The sequence below is a fragment of the Astatotilapia calliptera genome, chromosome 15 (assembly GCF_964374335.1).
Source record: "Astatotilapia calliptera chromosome 15, fAstCal68.1, whole genome shotgun sequence".
Classification (NCBI taxonomy): Eukaryota; Metazoa; Chordata; class Actinopteri; order Cichliformes; family Cichlidae; genus Astatotilapia; species Astatotilapia calliptera.
The window spans coordinates 2,891,448-2,910,312 of record NC_137436.1 but is presented as its reverse complement, the minus strand read 5'-3'; the positions used below and the strand labels follow the sequence as shown (position 1 = coordinate 2,910,312).

Genomic DNA, 18,865 nt, shown 5'->3' with positions numbered 1-18,865 from the left:
TTTTAAAAAAACTGGCCTGCAAGAAGAAAACGTGTCTTCCTTGCTGAATAATGCACAGCGTTAAAAAAAGAAATCCATATGATCCTTGTAGGAAAAATGGGTCCTTGTAACATTTAATTATTAGAAATTGCTGAGTAGAAAGGTTTTGTAATAATAGCCCTTCAGAGAAATACATAAGCATTTATCCTGTAAGGGAGAAGGCCTTTGGTTGTTTGGTTTGTAATTAAGGACGGTACAGCTCCTGCAGCTAAACAGCTCTCTCCTCCTCTTCCTCCTCCTCCTCTCTTCCTCCCCTCTTGTCGGGAGCAGTGTTCAGTGTAATCTCTGGCCTTAATAAACACATGAAGATACATGTGTGTGCACACACCAACACACTGACACACACATATTCTCTGTGAAATCCCTTTAGCTGGAAGAGCACGCTGTCTTAACAGTGGAGGCCTTCACCACGCGCGGCAGTGGCTATATATAGAAGTCATCATAGTCGGCTTTCAGGCCCCCTCATCTATTTCCCCTCTTCTTCTTTTCTGTATTAACCGCACCACTGGTTTTCTTTTCCTAAAGTGCTTTCTAGCCGGACAGCCCATCCTCACTGCTGTCCTTGAAAAGGTTGCACACATGTTTCATTCTTCTCCATTTTGACTGTCTCCTGCAGAGAAATCGGCGAAGGGCGACGGCAGAAGAGACGGAGAGCGGGAGACAGTCCCTTCTGATTGAGAATGATTAAAAGCAGCGGGATGTCACACCCTGCTGGTGCTGATGACACGACAAAATTACAGTGTGTTAAAGACAGTAAGCTGAGGAGGACGCCCGGAGCAGGAGGGAGAAAACGCTGGGAACGAAATTGCGATCCAAAATCAGTTCTGACAAATTGATGTTGAGGTGAGCCTGAAATCCCACACGTCTTGCCGTCTCAAACCCAGTCACCCCCCCCCCCCCCCCACCACCCCCCAGTTCAGTTGCCTCATTATACAGAGAGTGACCTCATTATTTCCTACAGAAACAAGCATTCCCTTTCACGACCCTTATATGAGGTGCCCCCAGGATCCCATTAAAGCGACGCTCTGTTTGAAGACCATTCGGAGACCGACACTGCTCCACTTGAATTGTTGATGTACCAACTGGTGGAGTGCAATGGCTCTGAGCTGCTTGTGGTGGTGTTGTTAAAGTTAATGTTTGATTATGGGCTCTCTGATTTGCCATCTGGACTGCATGGGAGGAGAAATTAGCACCGTTACAGAACTGTCACTTCCTATGCTCATCAACAGCTCTGGCTTTAGAAGATATTTGAGGTTTTTTTTAATAAGGTGCAAAGCAAAAAGTGGATTATCACTTCATTACAAATGTAGAGATCTGGTATTTCAGTGGAGACTGCAAAGTTTACGGTCTTTAATACCATGTAAAAAGTTTTATCAGACCAGCAACAGCCCTTTTTTATTAAAGAAAAGATACTAAATAAATAATAATAAAATAAAAAAAAAGAGCTCTCACATTAACAGTCTGAGACTGAATGCTTCCAGCAAGGATGGAGGTTCCCTTCCACACCATACAGGAAATGAGTGTCTTTCCAGAAAATTACCTAGATTTGGATTAACTTGTGATATTTTCTTGAAAATGAAGTATTTAGGGCTGTCAACGTTAACGCGGTACCGCGGAAGGATCCGTCATCGAGATTAACACAATTAACCCATCTGGAGTGCAGAATGACTCAAAATCCCTGAAATGTCTCCGTCAACACATTTTGGGCAGTTTGTCCATTTTGCGCTCCAGTTAAAACTGTTAAAAATTTAATTACGTTAATCGTGATGACGCGTTAATGTTGACAGCACTAGAAGTATTGATGTAAATTACAGAAAGAATAATTTTAAAAATTCCTGGATCTGGACCAAACTCCTAAGTTAAGCTGGGCCAAGCCTTATACATTAACTCATGCAAATTCGTCCTTAGGATAAACTGAAAAATCACATTTTCGTGGATTTTTGTTGGTTTGAGTCTTTTTTTTTTCTTCTTTTTCTAAGTTCTGCATCCTTGTAGAATGCAGAGATTTCCACCTCTGTTGTGCATGCCTGTGAGGTAGCATAACATAAACAGCAAGGCAGGTGATAAGTAGACAGCATCAGCAAACTAGTCAAGTTTCTTTTAAGTATTCTTTATTTCTGGTATCTGCATTCTGCCATAAAACAACCAACCAGGTAGGCAATACACACACCTGAACCTCATTAGTCTCTACCATTGAAAAAATAGGTCAGACCAAACAATGCGATTCTAAACAAAGAACAGGAATACGATTATGCATCAAATTGACTCATTTACTCAGCTAAATGGTCTGAAAAGTAAAACACTGCATACAATACAACTCAAAAGGCTACATTAAAGAAAATAAACAATACTATACAAAATGAAAAACCCTTCATTTGGTTGCACCCAGTGATGCGATCGATGACCTCATGACCCTATATAAACAGGAAGTACTGGAGCAGCTCCTCCCACACACCTGTTTTAGATACAGGACCTGACGAAATAGACAAGTATGGTAAGTATAACCAAAGCAGCATAAAGAAACATAATTTTCTAGACATTTGCCTGTGAACAGAAGAAAATTGAAGTGACTTGATGGTTAGTAGTAATTGCTTTAAAAACATGTGCGTGGGTGTAATGGATGTAACCACTGCTACCACAAACAAACCTGGTATAGTATGTTAAGCAAAGTTACACCAGCAATGTCTAAATTAAAGCATTATGGTCAACTGCAAAATAACAAGGAATAGATTATCAATATGGTTTTGGCAAAGGTCTGGTGTTCATGTTTTTAGCATGATTTGTGGTATTTCAATGAAATCTTTCTCTCTCTGACCTTATTAAGCACTACCTCACCTGAGGTCAAAGTGCCAAAGCTACAGTTCACCAACTAACGTGTGAAGATGCGTAATGGTTCCAAAAACACAATGGTTGCTGACACAGAATCTGCTAAATGGACCTCTTGGTCGTGTGTGTGTGTGTGTGTGTGTGTGTGTGATAATTTTTCTAGTTTTGGTGGCTTTGGGAGTGAGAACGGGTTGAAACTATAATGTAACTTTCCGTGTGGAGTTTGTTCTCCCTGTGCCTCTGTAGGTCCTCTTCAGGTAGTCATCCTTCCACACACATGCGTGTTAATAAATAAACTGGTGGTTTCTAATTGGTGATAGGTGTAAATGCTTGTCCATCTCCTTGTGTTACTCTGCAAAAGACTGGTGAGCTGTAAAGGGTGTACCCTACCTGTCAAGCAATGACAGCAGGGTCAAAGCTCATCCCATCTTGGCTGACGTGGCGAATATTAATGCAGTGATATTCCTTTGGTAAACATCTTGTGGAAGCCTTAGATTTAGCACCGTCATTCTTTCCTATCATGAAAGTTAACTTTAGATTAACATTAGCTGTGTTACACTGGCAGTGATAGATTACCATCAAGTTACAGAAATCCTATGTGCACGCTGCAGGCTCGTGGTTTGTTTTTCCTGTTTTGTTGCTGCTTTTTGCCAGATTGTAATTATAATTTGTATAACGAAAGTTGACTTCAGTTTCTTGTGGTAACATAAAACAGCATTACTGACATCTACATAAAGATACTGAATACAAAATACCTCTAACAGCAGTGCAACAACACACATGTGGCTAAATATACTTCGGGGAAGCTGAGGAAACTTGTACTAATTAGGAGCTGGAGTGTTATCATTTAGTTTTTACTCACTGATGAACAAAATGTAAATATTTCATTATAGTTCTTTTCTTGAAATCCTCCCCCCCCCCCCCCCCCCCCCCATGTTTTAGGTAAAAAAAATAAACAAGTAGTACTTTTCATCAGTTTTTAATAATCAGATCTTAGGTAACGTTGCACGATGTGCGACTCATTTCTACATGTTTCAGGATGGTGCCTGATGTCGCACTTTTTGTGGAGAAGACAAATTTGGTTTTAGTTTTTAATGGTTTATCAGACGACAAAAAGGTTAAATTTAGAAAACAAATTACTGAAAAATAAGTACAGAACTGCCGGCACTTTCAGTCGGTTCTTAAAAACAGAATGAATGCTTCTGGCATAACTGCACTTAATTCCATGGTTGGTGTGAACGGCTGCATTAGGAATAAGTGAGTCCGAAACTTGTATAAGGAGCAGGTTTATTGCTTGACCAACACATTTTGGCCCGTGGCCTTCATGACCCTGCTAAGGCCTCACAAACTTTTTCTTGCAGCTACCTCAGTTTAAAATGTATAAAACCAAAAAGTTCCCTTACAGTGGAGAGTTCTTAAAAATGCAAAGTTTATAAACACTACAAATGTAGGATATCGGTGAAGTCCTTTACACACTTTGCAAACTTAATCTATTTGTTAGATTCCTGAGTTGTGATGTAACAACATGACAACTGGGAGTTCAGGTGTGCACACAGGGAGGGACTCGCTTATCATTCATGTCTTTGAAGCTGACAGCTGATCACTTACAGACTAGGCTCCAGTTGCCTTTATAACCCTCTGCTATATTTACTACCCTGTCATATTCAAACAATAGTATCCTGTAGTATCTTAAGACCTTTACACATAGGAAGGGTAAAGTCTGTGTAAATATTTTGTGCATTAAAAATATTTTTGAGACTCACCTGTCCAATCAGATCTCATTGGTTTGTTCCAGGTCAGTCAGCTCTCTGAAATGATTTGTCCGGATCCTGAAATGTGCTCCCAACTCTGCCAGCAAAAACTCAAACTGCCACGCTGACATCCTGAGATATGTAAGAAAGTGGTCATGAAACAGCTTCAACTTCTGGATCAAACCATGAAATTCTCCCTGCTGCTGCTTTCTCCTAAGAATCTGCAGAATCTCTGTTTCTTCCTAGAAGATAGAAAAACACACGACAGAGCACCATCAGTCATGGATTGATCTCCCCAGAACTTGAACCTCCACATTGTTAAACAAAGTGTGATATCATCTCAACACAGAATGGGACAAAGTACAGTCAACATCCAAAGAAATGTTTGCACTGTTACTACTCAGCCATACCCAAAATTGACTTGGCAAGAACTGTACAAAAATATTTCAATAAATCACTCCACCTGCTATTTATTTTCCCAGCAAAATATAAGAAAAGAGTGACAGTTCAAGAATATTCCACAATACTGTAACGCAACCATATTTATTGTTTTAAGATGTTTTAGCTGCTTTGGAGTGATATATGAATGTATACAAAAAAGACTTTGGAGTCCTTTCAATGAAACTCTCTGATAAATGATTGCTTGATGTGCACTTAATCGTGCTAATAAACTGTGCCCAGGACTTCTGGTAAGTGAACCTAAAGTAATTTTTATTTACCACTTATTATCAGGAATCAATGCCTGTGCTATCCTCCTGCACAATTTAGGAATGCAGTTTGCCAACAGTGCCCCCTGCCCCCCACAAAAGCGTTCTAGCGAACAGTGTTGGGGAGTAATGGAATACATGTACCGCCGTTATGTATTTAAAAGACAAAATATGAGTAACTTTATTCCGTTACAGTTACTGTTTATAATGGGTGGTATTTAGAATACAGTTACTTTGTTGAAATAAAGGGATTCCACGGCGGTCTTTTCCTGTTTCACATGTTTGGCTCTGCCCTCTCTATTTTTGGTAATTCCACGCCGGTGGAAACCCAAACAAAACAAGAGGCTCAAATGCCCATGTCTCAATCTCGCGTCTCATAATGACGTGAAGAAATATTTTAAAAAAATGATTTAATATGAAGGCAATAGCAGAGTGTTACAGGCATCGCCCTAAAGCATGTAGCCTGATGGGCAGTGTAGTCCGTGCTGCAGGGTGAATGGACTGTCATACCCGTTATGTGTCTGTGAGCGAGGGAGGGAGAAAAAGGTGAGTGGAAAAGTACGAGCTGTCACCGAGCAGAAACGGGAGCTGCAAGCATGTAAATATAATAATAACCACTGCAGCCAAACAGAGAGCCTGACGAGCCCAGTTGTAAGTAAGCTGTTAAGACTCGACTGTACGCTGTGTTCCTGTTTTCCTCCAAAACAATAAGTTCCGTTGCAGCAGCCTTTCAACGCCTCTCTCTGTCTCTCGCTACCAAAGTTGACCCAGACAACAAAGTAAAGCTAGTTTTTGGCTACGAGCCCGACACGAACCCGACGTATTAGCCAGAGGTCCTTTACTACGGTTCAGAGCCACAGACCTGTTTTCTATACGCGCGGAATAGTTTTCTATATGAGATCGCTGCAAAAAGTGCAGCCTTACCTAATGTCCACCTACTGTTACTCATTTATATTAAGATTTAAACATCTAGTTGCTAATGGTATGGTGAGTAGCCTTCAGTAATAGTAATAAATCACACAGCAATAGGACATTCATTAGTTGTTAAAAAGCATGATAATATATTAAGTAATCCAAAGTATTCAGAATACGTTACTCTCATTGAGTAATGTAACGGAATATGTTACAAAATACATTTTGTGGCATGTAATCTGTAATCTGTAGTGGAATACATTTTAAAAGTAACCTTCCCAACACTGCTAGCGAAGACTGCAGATTGTTATGATAACGGAAGCAATTTATCCGGACGGCTTTTCAAATGAGCAAATGGAGGCATAAACTCCTCGTTGACAGACAAGCGAAAGGTGGAAGGAGAGGAATGGGTTTTTCAGTCTAAGAGATGACATGTCTACTTTGCTGTCCTGCCAGCGCTACCTGTTCCCTGGTAACATTTAAATTGCTACCTTGCTGCAGGCTCAGAGATGAGCAAAAATGTCAGTGTGTGATGACAAACAAACAGTGCCTCTACCATGTCTTGATTCTCTCTTTATTAGACAGAAACGCGGTAAGGTTCATTTGCATCGAAAAGAAATGTGGGCGAGAAAACCTCAGGCGCACACAAAGAACTGCCGGTGTGACGCTGCGAAATATGACATCGTGCCACAAATAAAAGTCAATCCCTCAAAGGCTACATGCTTTTTTTCTTGCTCTTGCTTTCTGTGAACAGTCTCTCTCTCTCACACACAGGCCCAGCGGCCATTCGTTGTTTGAGCAGCATGTACCCATCAAATCCTACCTCCCCTCCCATCCCCGCCACCTCTCTCTCTCCAAGTGTATATCACAGGGCTGACAGACAGCACTGGGGCTGAATCGCTCCCTCAGCTTCGGAGGTCTGCTCTAGTGTGTAATACTGATCTGTGTGCCATCAGCCACCATTGGCTTCACTTACACACTGCCTCATAGAAGCAAATTTTGCTTCAAAGGGAGAAACTATTTATTTTCTAACATTTGTACCAGAGAAGCACACAACTAAGCTCGCCAAGGATTGTTTTCTTTTTCCAGGTTTAAATCCAGGACATTAAAGCTGCTCAAATTGCCTTCTCAAAGCTTTCTTGGTTATCTGTCGACAAAGCAGTCCAACTCAGTAGTGCAGCATAAACAACATCTCATTTATCTTCGTTTTAGTCAACAGCAAACGTCTTGCTCTTCGATTCAATTTGCTTCACGCAGCTCCAATGATCAGAAATATAACTGCCAGGCATATGGAAGAGAGCTAATCCAGAAATGTTTATTAGTGTAGCAATTGTACCTTTATGAGCTTTCAGCACCACCCATCACTACACTAATGCAGATGCAGGACTCGCTGTTAATGAATGCTGCCTGAAAGATAATGTTTAATCTGTAAAAGAAAAGATATTAATCTGTTATTTATGTTGCTGATTTGCAGTCCCAGCTGGATCTGCTTTACTATTCATAGAGTTGAGCCTGAGCCTCGCTGCATGGGCCGTTAAGGCCGTGATTTGCACGAGACATTGCCCTGTGCGTATGTGTTTATACAATCATGCATGCATGCACTTGTGCTTGAATGCATGTCCATGTGTGCTTGACCCAGCTCTATACATGCAAGGCTGGCTTTCAGCACACCACACAGGCATGTTTTTTTTTCCCTATACAGCATATTTTTCTCTCTTAACCTCTGCAATCCAGCTGATTTGGTGACTCAACACTTTTGTTGCAAAAAGAAACACAGTCTTCACAATAAAATGCAGTGCATCTCGAATTAAAAAATAAATAAATGTGTGGACTATAAGCTAACTTGTAGGAATTTAATAAACCTTGTGAATAAGTAAAAGCCACCAGTACCAGTAGGTTTGATGGTGAAGTGCATAAATGAGGTTTTTTACAATAGCACAGTTGTATTGAATTGTCATCTAATATTCAATCAATCTGCTCTGCATGAAATTTTTGGAAATGAGACCTTAAACTATGACCTCAAGAGATGGTGCCTTTAGCAGATCCGGGATTAGCTATGTTGAGTGTACACAAACCCATAGTATGGTTAACTACTATATACACTGATCAGGCATAACATTGTGAGCAATGACAGGTGCAATGAATAACACTGATTATCTCTTCATCGCGGCACCTGTTAGTGGGCGGGATTATTATATTCGGAAGCGAGTGAGCTTTTTGTTCTAAAAGTTGATGTGTTAGAAGCAGGAAAAATGTACAAGGATTTAAATGAGTTTGACAAGGGTCAGATTATGATGGCTAGACAAATGGGTCAGAGCATCTCCTAAACTGCAGCTCTTGTGGGCTGTTACCGGTCTGCGGTGATCAGCATCTATCAAAAGTGGTTCAAGGAAGGAACAGTGGTGAACCAGTGACAGGGGTGACAAGGCTGAGGCTCACCGATGCACGTGGGAAGTGAAGGCTGGTCTGTGTGATCTGATACAACAGATGAACTACTGTAGCCAGTTGACGCTGGTTCTGATCAGAATACACAGTGCATTGCAGTTGTTGTGTTTTCGGCTATACAGCCACAGACCAGTCAGAGTGTGCATGCTGATCGCTGTCCACCACCAAAAGCACCAACAGTGGGGATGTGAGCATCAGAACTGGACCACAGAGCAACAAAAGAAAGCCTTCTCATCTAATGAATTATTTTTTGTTTTTGTTTTTTGTACATGTGGATGGTGTGGTGCATGTACACCGTCTACCTGGGGAACACTTGGCACCAGGATGCACTATGGGAAGAAAACAAGCTGGGGGAAGCAGTGTCATGCTTTTGGGAAAGTTCTGTTGGAAAGCTCTGGGTCCTGGTGTCCACGTGGATGTTACTTTGACGAGCACCACCTACCTAAGCTTTGTTGCACACAATGTACACCCTTTTACGGAAGCAGTATTTCCTGATGGCTCTTTCAGCAGCAGGAACATGTGCCCTGCCACAAAGCAAATATAGTTCAGCAATGGTTTGAGAATAGAATAGAATTTTTTTAAGGATATATATTTTTTTAGTTTTAGAATAGAAGAGGAGCACAAGATTCAGTTTGAGGTGTTGACTTGGCCTCTGAATTCCCGAGATCTCAATCCAATCGCACATCTGTGGGATGCACTGGTCCTGTTGCTTTCCTGGTCATAATGCTATGTCTGATTAGTGAATATGATTAATGCACTCTTTATCATGATTTGCATTTTCCCCCCGCTGAGCCATGCTGGATGATTTTCACGTACAGGTATTTAACCCGGGCTACAGTCTGCACTGTTATATCTTGGATGGAAATTCAGGCAAATTACCTTAATATTTCCACTTCACTGCTAACTGGATATGTATTCTAGCTGGTCTCATAAAGTGGCGAGGAAAGTGGAAGGTGAAACTGATTTTTATTATTTACCCCTGCAGGCATCATTTCACACAAATCATGCACTCACTTTTCCTTTCCTTCAAAAGAATCTTAAATCCTTATTTTTCTTTTTTAACCCCCATGAAGATTGTTGTAGAGGGAAAAGCTAAACATATTCCCCTGACATCAATTCCAATTCCCTCAACTGTACTGTAATATCACTGCATATTTCATAATTAAATATTTTTGTGTTCATATCACTAGTGATCTGTGCAATGAAAAACAGACAGGCAGCTGAAGCTCAAAGCAAAGTGTCAACCCTCTGTGTGGTACTTTTACCTTTACTTCCTGTTTTATTTTATTTTATTTTATTTTACCCAGAAGGCATGCCATTGCAGAAATTATGAAATCAATGTGGATATAATAAAAATGAATATACATTATTAAAAAAACAAAACAAAACCAAGTCAGAGTCAACAAATACAATATTACAAAAACATAAAGTCAGACTTATGAATATTAATTGCACCAAAGTTTTTATAAAAAGTAAACTTGCCCAGGGAGGCAAAAGCATTCGGCTTCAGTGTAAAGTTTATTCCAAACAGAAGTGCAAAATAAGACAAAGCTGTTCTACCAAGTTCCCAAAAAGACACCCTAAGGAGCAGCCATCTAGACAAGTGCAAATCATAGCAGCTATCTGTAAGTTGTAAAGGATTGCACAGATAAGGAGTTTACCCAATATAGCACTGTACTGGGGAAAGTGCTGTTGCGATCGTGTTGTTGCGATCGTGGCTCAAGAGTTGGATGTTCATCTTGTAATCGGAAGGTTGCCGGTTCGAGCCCTGGCTCGGACAGGCTCGGTCGTTGTGTCCTTGGGCAAGACACTTCACCTGCTGCCTACTGGTGATGGCCAGAGGGGCCGATGGCACGATATGGCAGCCTCGCTTCTGTCAGTCTGCCCCAGGGCAGCTGTGGCTACAACTGTAGCTGCCTCCGCCAGTGTGTGAGAGTGAATGAATAGTGGTATTATGAAGCGCTTTGAGGGGTCCTGAAAAGCGCTATATAAATGCAATCCATTATTATTATTGTGTCCTTCGACCTAAAGAAGGCCAGAAAAAAGTGTGATGTTTTTGTTCTTAAAGCGACTCATGGACCGGGCCGCGAGAGTTGACGCTCGGGTGTGAAATTTATGGTTTTCAGGGTTTTATTTTGTTGCATTTATCTGCGACACCTTAAACGCCGGTCTGTGAAAACATTGTCAGACATAAATAAAAAGGTTGGGGGCCGCTGTGTTAGACAACTAATTTGATGAGAAGCTTAAAGAGTTGTGATACGCAGTCCAGACAATGTAGCGTAGAAGAGGTAGTTTGCATGTAAGTAAAGTCACCACGAATAGTAACATTTAAGAATGTAGCCAGTACGTGGATTTTCTTAACTGGTAAATTAAGACAGTTTTTCATTAGTCTTTCAATAAAACCTCCTCCTAGATTACGAATGGCAGCATTAACTAAGTTATTTGTGGAAAACATGTTGGCATTTAGAACCTAATTGAAAAGATGCTGTGATGCCTGAAAGGCAGTCTGGAGCTCCTTAGTTTCCTGACTCAGAGTAAAGTATTGTGTCATCTTCATAAAGGTGAACTTTAGCTCAAAAACATATTATCCCAAATTTTATTTACAGAAATAGTTTTTTGGTTTTTTTGTTTTTTTTTAAAGAGAGGGCCTAAAATGGAACCAGGAGGGACTCCTTTGAAGAGATCCAAGAATTTTAACTGGAAATCCTTTCACGGATACACACAAGGTTAAATCTGCAAGGTAGCTCCTGAAGCACCATATTACCCCCTCACTCAAACCAGTATCAATGAGTATGCCTAACAACAGGTCATAGTCTTCAAAAGGTAAAGCTGCTGCTATACTGTGACCCACTCTAAAGCCAGACTGAGTTTTCAGCCCAATACTGTTTTATTTCATACAGAGAGGCTACAGAAGTATGCTGTAGCCTCGGTGTTACCCATGGTGTTAATTTATCACTTTGAATTACAATGCTACAACTGTACACTGAACCACACGACATACACACTCACACATCCATTAAGTGGCGTGTCGGATATCCAGCCGTGAAATCAACCGCTGAATAAGGAGTGCTTCCGTCCGGGTAAAGAGATCCATCGATCGCTGTCTCCAGACATAAAAGAGTGTCTTGATGCAATACCCCACAAGGATTTGTGCTAGACATGCAGACCGAGAGGAATCTCATACTGTACTCTGCGATGGATCTGACCTGAGTGACTCCTCCTGCTCCTATCCTACCTAACAACTTTCTACTCAGACACGATTTCTGTTGTGTGAAGTTCATTGCATACCTCAAGTGATAAAGCTCATACCAAACAAGTGAAACATCTGACACAAAACCTTTGTGAAATTCCCTACAAGGAAAACTGATTTTTCCAGTCACTTCCACTTCCTCCACCCTTTGAACTATTGTAACATGATCTTTTTGGGTACTTTTTTCCTCTCTGTCTGCTAAGGGACAAGACCAAGAAAACCTGATCTGAATGAACCAAGTGTGTGATAATGAGGCGTATGATAATAGCTACGCTACACTGTGACCCTTAGCTCCTTATTCAAATTCAGTGTGATGATGGGATTGAATTTCTTCCAGCCTGGCCCCTGAAATAGAGCGAATAACCATGGTCATTAAAACAACCTTATCCAGTGGAGACCCATGAGAAAAATGACCTATTTGAGTCTAAAGTATAATAACTTAAAAGAGCCAAAGTATCCAACTGTTACGCTGTAAGATCCAAATAATTCATCTATAACACAGTGCTGCTGAAATGCTATGTATTCTTAAAAGAATAGATATTTTACTGGTATGACTAGTCTAGTGAATCTAAATCTATATTTAATAGACTTGCAATGTGGGCTTCAACTCCTATAAACCGAATTTATTAGTGAGGAAACAAAAAAGACAAAAAAAAAGACTTGCTAAATATTGTGCCCACAAGCAAAGGATGTGAGTCAGTTTTCATGTTACACATCCCCAGTGGAACATTGGCTTATAAAGTGCTCCTCCATAAAATGTCGGCTGTTACGCCGTTCTGGCAGCCTCCAGGCAAAAGCTGTAGAGGTAGCTTGATCTCCTTAGACATTTAATTTTCTTCCGTGTAGGACAGAAAAACTTGTTAATGTGCTCTTATATGAGGTTTTTAAGCGCAAATCATCTACATAATCTGTTGTTTTTGTCTGAGGTTTGCAGGTTTTTGCGCTACATAGTCTCCTTTTCTATTTCAGTATGAAATTTGCAAGTAAGATGTTCTCTCCAACAGTCTGTCCGTCACTCAATTATCACCCCAGCACATGTTGTATACGTTTTAAGCAGGCAAGCTGCGATAACAGGGGAAGTAGTGTCGTTTTTAAGAATCACTTTATTCGTCGTGCATTTGCACGGTATGTTGTGACACACAACACACAGGTGTCTGCACGGAGCAGAGTCAAAAGCAGCTGTGTTACTTCCTGTGGAGTGGGTTCTTGATAGCTGTCTGTCTACCGGTCTGTGTGGACACACATCAAAGCCTCCTGTCAAAAACTTCTGATGGAGTTGGAACAGTGACATATTTCAGAGCTATAATCAGTCACAATATGACAGAGAAATTACCACCTTCCCTCAAGAGCAATCAGTCAGTTCCAGTGCCAATCAGCTCATCTGATGCTCACACAAATAGACATGTCAAAAAAAAGAAAAAGGATACCACTCCCACTCTGCTGTAACGCTAGTTCTTTCTGTTTGTGGAGCTCCGAGGAGAACCGAAAGAAGCTTTGCACTCCAGAGATGTTTAAGTCGTTCAGCGAAACACCTGTGCTTGTTTCATTAAAACCCATTTGATTGTCAAAATAGGTGCACACACTTATCAGTGGTCCTATAAATTCTTTCAGTTGGTGTCTGAGTAACTTGTACGCAAGTGCACGCAAATGATTGCAGCCGCATCTTTGTCAGCTCGCCTCGCTGTACGCAGCAGGCCGGTGCACCTAGTCAGTGTTAAATGATCATGTTCCAGTCTGATGGTCTAACCAAGCTCTGCTGTGCAACGACGATGCCTAGAGAGACGAGGCTCCATTTGAGCAGAAAGATAAGACGGCCTCCTGCCGGTCTGCCAGCGCAGCAGGGGGTGGGAGAGTTTGACGGTGGAGGAGCGGGGATGCATAAAGTGGGAGTGAAGAGTTTGTAGGGAGAATGTTTTCTGTCTCTTCCTCTGTAATCTGACCAGAGTAAAGAGAGGGACTGGAGGGTGAGGTGAGGTGAGTAGTTGTAAAGCAAATGTGCCACACTGGCAGGCCCCTGGGAAGACCCTGTAAACACTGCTCAGTCACAGCTCTGATTACAAAGGCAGAGAGGGGAGGGTTATAAAAAGAAGAATGGAAAACAAGGGGGAACTGGGAGGGTGTGACAGCAGGAGGGAAGGTGGGATGAAACCAAAGGGACAGAAAAGGACGTGGAAAAAAGAAGAGGAAGGGAGAGATGCTAAGTGGATGGAGCATAAACTAGAGGTGGCTGATGAAAGAGTGGAGAAAAAAAACGTCAGAGAGAATGAAATCGATATCAAAACCCTTTGTTATTTCTGTTTAGCCGGAAATATTTTTCTCTACAGGTTGAATTGTTTGCTTCTATAGGAAATCATCCAGCCTTGTTGTGCAGCGTATAACTCCATCACAAAGTCAACACATGGATTTACCTTCTGGAGTCGATACTGCAGCTACATCTAACTCTGTTTCATTTGCATTTCTTTAACCATGACTTTTGTGCTCCCCTCTGTGCTATTGATCCACGCAGCCCGTGCAATATGAGGATTTGAAATGGCGGAGGAGAAACGTTTGATATAATTTTCCTTTAAGCCACAGCGCCTAATTATGTGGCATGAGCATGAACACTGACAAGAAAGCAGGAAATTGGCCTCGGCTTCTGAACTGGCAATCAGTGCTCTTTGATAGAAAGCTATGGAGTCATATCATTGCATCAATAATTACAGCTGTGGATAAGCCCCAAAAACAAGCACCAGCAGAATAGGAACCAACCAATAAAGAGAGGCAAAACAAAGTGGGCCAATCAAAAGGCGAGAAACATTTAATATGTCAGCGTCAAGCCAAAGAGGCACAGCAAGAGGGATTTTGAGACTGAGTAATGAACGTCGGTGTTTGTCTGTGAGGTTGTTTGTGGTCCTGATAGCTATCTGTGACGTGGGGCAGATGGATTAGTTCAATATTGAATTAGAGCTGTCTTTTTAGAATGCCTCTCCGTGTTCACAGTTAGCCTGTTTAATGTCTCGTGCCATTCATCTGGAGCAGACTTCCTGCTGGTTCAACATGAGATTGTGTTCTTTTCTTTTAATGCATCTTAATACAACTTTAATAAAGTGATATATGGAAGTCTGTCGATTTCAGTATTAAATTTCAGTGCCTAATATGTGTTTAAAGTTACTCTAAGAAACAAAAACAAAAAATAAACTCACTTAGTATGCTCATAAATCATGAGCACACAGATGATAAGTTTATCAAATGTTCAACATTATTAATATACATACACTGGCCCCTTCAGTAGACCTTATGCGTCAGAATTGGCTTAAATTCACCAAGGTGCTGGAAACATTCCTCTGAGATTTTAGTCCAGCATAGCAGTTAGTGCACGTTTGTCAGTGTCATGATCTGGAAAATTCCATCAGGCACCTGAGTTTCCTTGGTCTCCACCCCTGGGCGGAGCCATCATTGCTCCTGCAGTCCTGCACACCTGAAGCTGATTCTGGGTAATCGGGTTGAGGATTTAATCTCCACTCAGACTCTGCTTCACTGCCAGTTTGTCAATGACATCATTTTCCCTGGGCCTTCTTCACCACTTGCCTTCAACCTCAGCTTTTCTCGGGTTATCTCCGCGTTCCGGAAAATACAGAAAACCTCACCTGCCTGCCCTCCAGCTGTCGCTCACCACCTCGAACGCAGTGGAACTCAGGTCAGCCCTCTTCAATACTCACCCAGATTCTCGCTGCCGCTCCCTCAAAGCCAAACTCACTCTGGCTATCAGTAAGCAATATCAGTCATACTCACCTTCCCTAAGTGTCCTGCACCCGCCACCTTTCTAACCACGTACTTTTCTCTTCCCAGTCGCACCCGCTCCATTCCTGTCCCACCTGTCAATTCCCAGTTCACCCTCACTGACCCACAGCCGCATCACTAGTAACACTTTGCTACGAATTAATCTGTTTTCTTAATAAAACACTAAAACGTACATGCCATCTCTGTGGTTCTCTGCATTTGACTTCAGTTTAGCTATCGGCCTCTGACCGTTGTGACAATCGGCTGCGTATTCATGATGTAACTGTCCCACTGTAACACATCCCAAAGCATGTGTGTATTCTGTTGAGAGCTGGTGACTGTGGTGGTACGATGACCTTATTGCCATGATTAAGAACCAGTCAGAGACAATCTAAGATGATTTGAGGTTTGTGACAAAGCATATTATCCTGCCATAAGCAGCCATCAGATGTTGTAACTTAAGGCATTTCAGTTGCAGCCATCCTGTTTAAAATATCCTTAAAACAAGCACTAATCAGGGCCAGTTGGATGTTCAGAAAACATCTGACATTATTTCCATGGGGAAAAAAAACAAAACTGCTGCATCATGACCCAAATAAGTCACACATGAAAAATGGTTTGACGTACATGACAGATGTTAGGGGAGGGGGGGAAAGGGCGAAGAAATTAATTAAATTAAAACAGAATGCATCTATCTCTGTCTACGTCTGTGGACACTCCACTTCTTACAGTCATCGCACAAACACACGCACCCTTTCCATTTCCTCCATTCCCCTTCCCTTAGCTGACTCGCTCAGAGTGACAGCCTGGATGATTTCTCTTGTCAGTCTAAGTGTGCGCTGTCACACCATAGCTGCACCTGCCTCTCTCCACCGCAGCACTCACTCTGCCCTCACCTTCTGTGCTGGCTGCTCTTTCCCCAAACTTTCTCCTCCTCCCTCTTGTTTTGCTTAAATCTTCTTTTATCCATCCTGCAGACTCATTTGGTCTCAATTCACTGCTTAACATCTTCTTTCCTCGCAACACAAACCTCCTATCCATGTGGGCGTAGGGGATGGAAATGGGAGTGATATAATTGACTTTCGGGTAAAGCTCATGCTCTGATGGATGATGTGTTAATATAGCTGCAGTGACCTCAGATCAGTGTTTGGTGTTCTGATCTTATCTGCTAATAAGTGGGTTAATTAATCTTAATATTAACTTTGACCCATTGGAGGGGAAAAAAGGATGTGGTGTGTTCATAGGTCTCTGTAGGGACTGGTCCACAGATATGAGTTTCCATGCAAATGCTGAAGTTGAGCCTATTTTAATGAAGCAGAGAAAATAAAACAACTGCTGCATCTAAATGTGAAACTGTGGGAAAACATACCCATCTTTGTTTTTAAGCTGAGGCGGAAGGCAGGAGTCGGTGAAAGAACACTACGTGAAAATTTTAAATGCCAAGTTTAAATTAAAGCCCTGCAGGTAAAATTAATGTAGAATATTTGAGAACTATAATAGACCGAAAGCAAAGGAACACTCATTCAAAGACGATAACTGTCAACATCTCAGTATCCCCATGTCTGTGATCGTTGGAGGTTAGTAATGTGCCTTACTGTCAGCCGCAGTCTGCCTTAATTGATAATCACTGTCAAACATGTAGAAATTAAAATTCAGTGATGGATTTCTTTTCTAGGATGGAGTCAGTATAGCTGCATTAAACATTTAAACCTGCTTTTTCTACAACCACGAGCGAGTATTAGTCTATATATTTAAGGTCTTATCTTGACCTGTTCTAAGGAGGAAGGTTTATTTTATTTATTTATTTTTTTAAAGTATAGTGCTGTCAGTTTGATTTGCAGCATGTTTGATTTTGTTTGGTCTGTTTGTGCTGGTTCTCCACACCTTAGTGTGGTTGAGGGGCTTGTGTGTCTCAGTGATCCCAGGGGCTTTGTTGTTGGGGGGCTTTTTGCCTCTGATTTCCCAGGAAAAATTGGGTAAGGGACCACAAAGAGCAATTCATTCCTATGTATGGGGGGGGAAAAAAAATCAAGGGGCAAAATTACCCAGTCTGGAATAAGTTTACCAGGGCCCCACCCTGGAGCCATGCCTGGGTGCACGCCTGAGGCAAATCGCCTACCTGATCTGAACCACAGTGCTGTTCTATTATTGGACTTCTCATCACATGATAGTTTGTCTATAAAGAGGACAATATCTGAACATAAGGGTGTCTGTAAGTGCATGTGGCACCAGGACACCCTAGGTCACAGGTTTAACTCAGCTCCCAACTAATCATTACCTAGGATCCAACTGAAGATCAGGTGGATGTCTTCAGTAGAGGAACCAGATTCTGGGGACGAGGGGGGCAATCCACCCATCACTGGGGACGAGGTAAGTGGATTGGTTGTTATACAGCACTTTATACAACATGGCTCATTTACCTACTGACACACATTAATACAAGCGCTTTATTCTAAAGATGATTTAATAGTTGATTCATATCCCCATGTTCATCTATGGTCAAAGCTTTGTATAGTGACCAAAAGAATGAGAACATGGATCCAAGTGACAAAAGTGAGCTTCCTTTGAAGGGTGTCTGGCATCGAGGGGTCCCTGGGATAGAAGAAGGACATGCTGGAAAGATTCAGCTGGTCTGGGAACGCCTCATTGTTTCCTGGATGTTGGAGGAGGTGGATGAGGAGAGGGGAGGGTATTCTGGGTTTCTCTCGTTAGGCTGCCCCTGCAACCTGGCCCCGGAAGGGGAAGAAAATAGATGAATTGTTCGTGCTGTTGGAAACTGATGTAATCAATCAAATTTAGAAATGTAAAGGGGGAAAAAAAAATCAGTGGTAGAAGTTGTAATTTGTTTAAAATGGGAACACCATTGTAAGGTGGTTATTAGTAATCTGTAATTCAACTTTTGTGAAAATAAATGAGATTAGCTGAAATTAAAATGATAAGATGTTTTCATAAGGTGTAAGTGCATAAACCATAAAGATTTAAATATGAGTCATTTAGCCCATTGCTAAGTGGTTACCAGGCAACATGTTGTGTTATATATCATATGCGATCGAATGTTACTGCAGTGAAATAGAAATTATATACTTTTATAAGGTGTTAGAGGTGCATCAATGTGGAAAAACAGGCCTTTTTAAACCATTGTGACATGGTTGCTAGGCATCCTAATGACCTCATTA

The 18,865-nt window shown here is 41.5% G+C and overlaps 2 long non-coding RNA genes across 2 annotated transcripts; both read left to right on the top strand.

The window, feature by feature from the left end:
- The first annotated feature begins 2,491 nt into the window (after positions 1-2,491).
- Positions 2,492-5,324, top strand: LOC113006869 (uncharacterized). Its single transcript, XR_003269816.2, has 2 exons — positions 2,492-2,533; positions 4,661-5,324. It is a non-coding gene; the product is annotated as an uncharacterized LOC113006869 (long non-coding RNA).
- Positions 5,325-15,428: 10,104 nt separating this feature from the next.
- Positions 15,429-18,616, top strand: LOC113037117 (uncharacterized). Its single transcript, XR_003274580.2, has 3 exons — positions 15,429-15,606; positions 17,972-18,059; positions 18,260-18,616. It is a non-coding gene; the product is annotated as an uncharacterized LOC113037117 (long non-coding RNA).
- Positions 18,617-18,865: the final 249 nt, after the last annotated feature.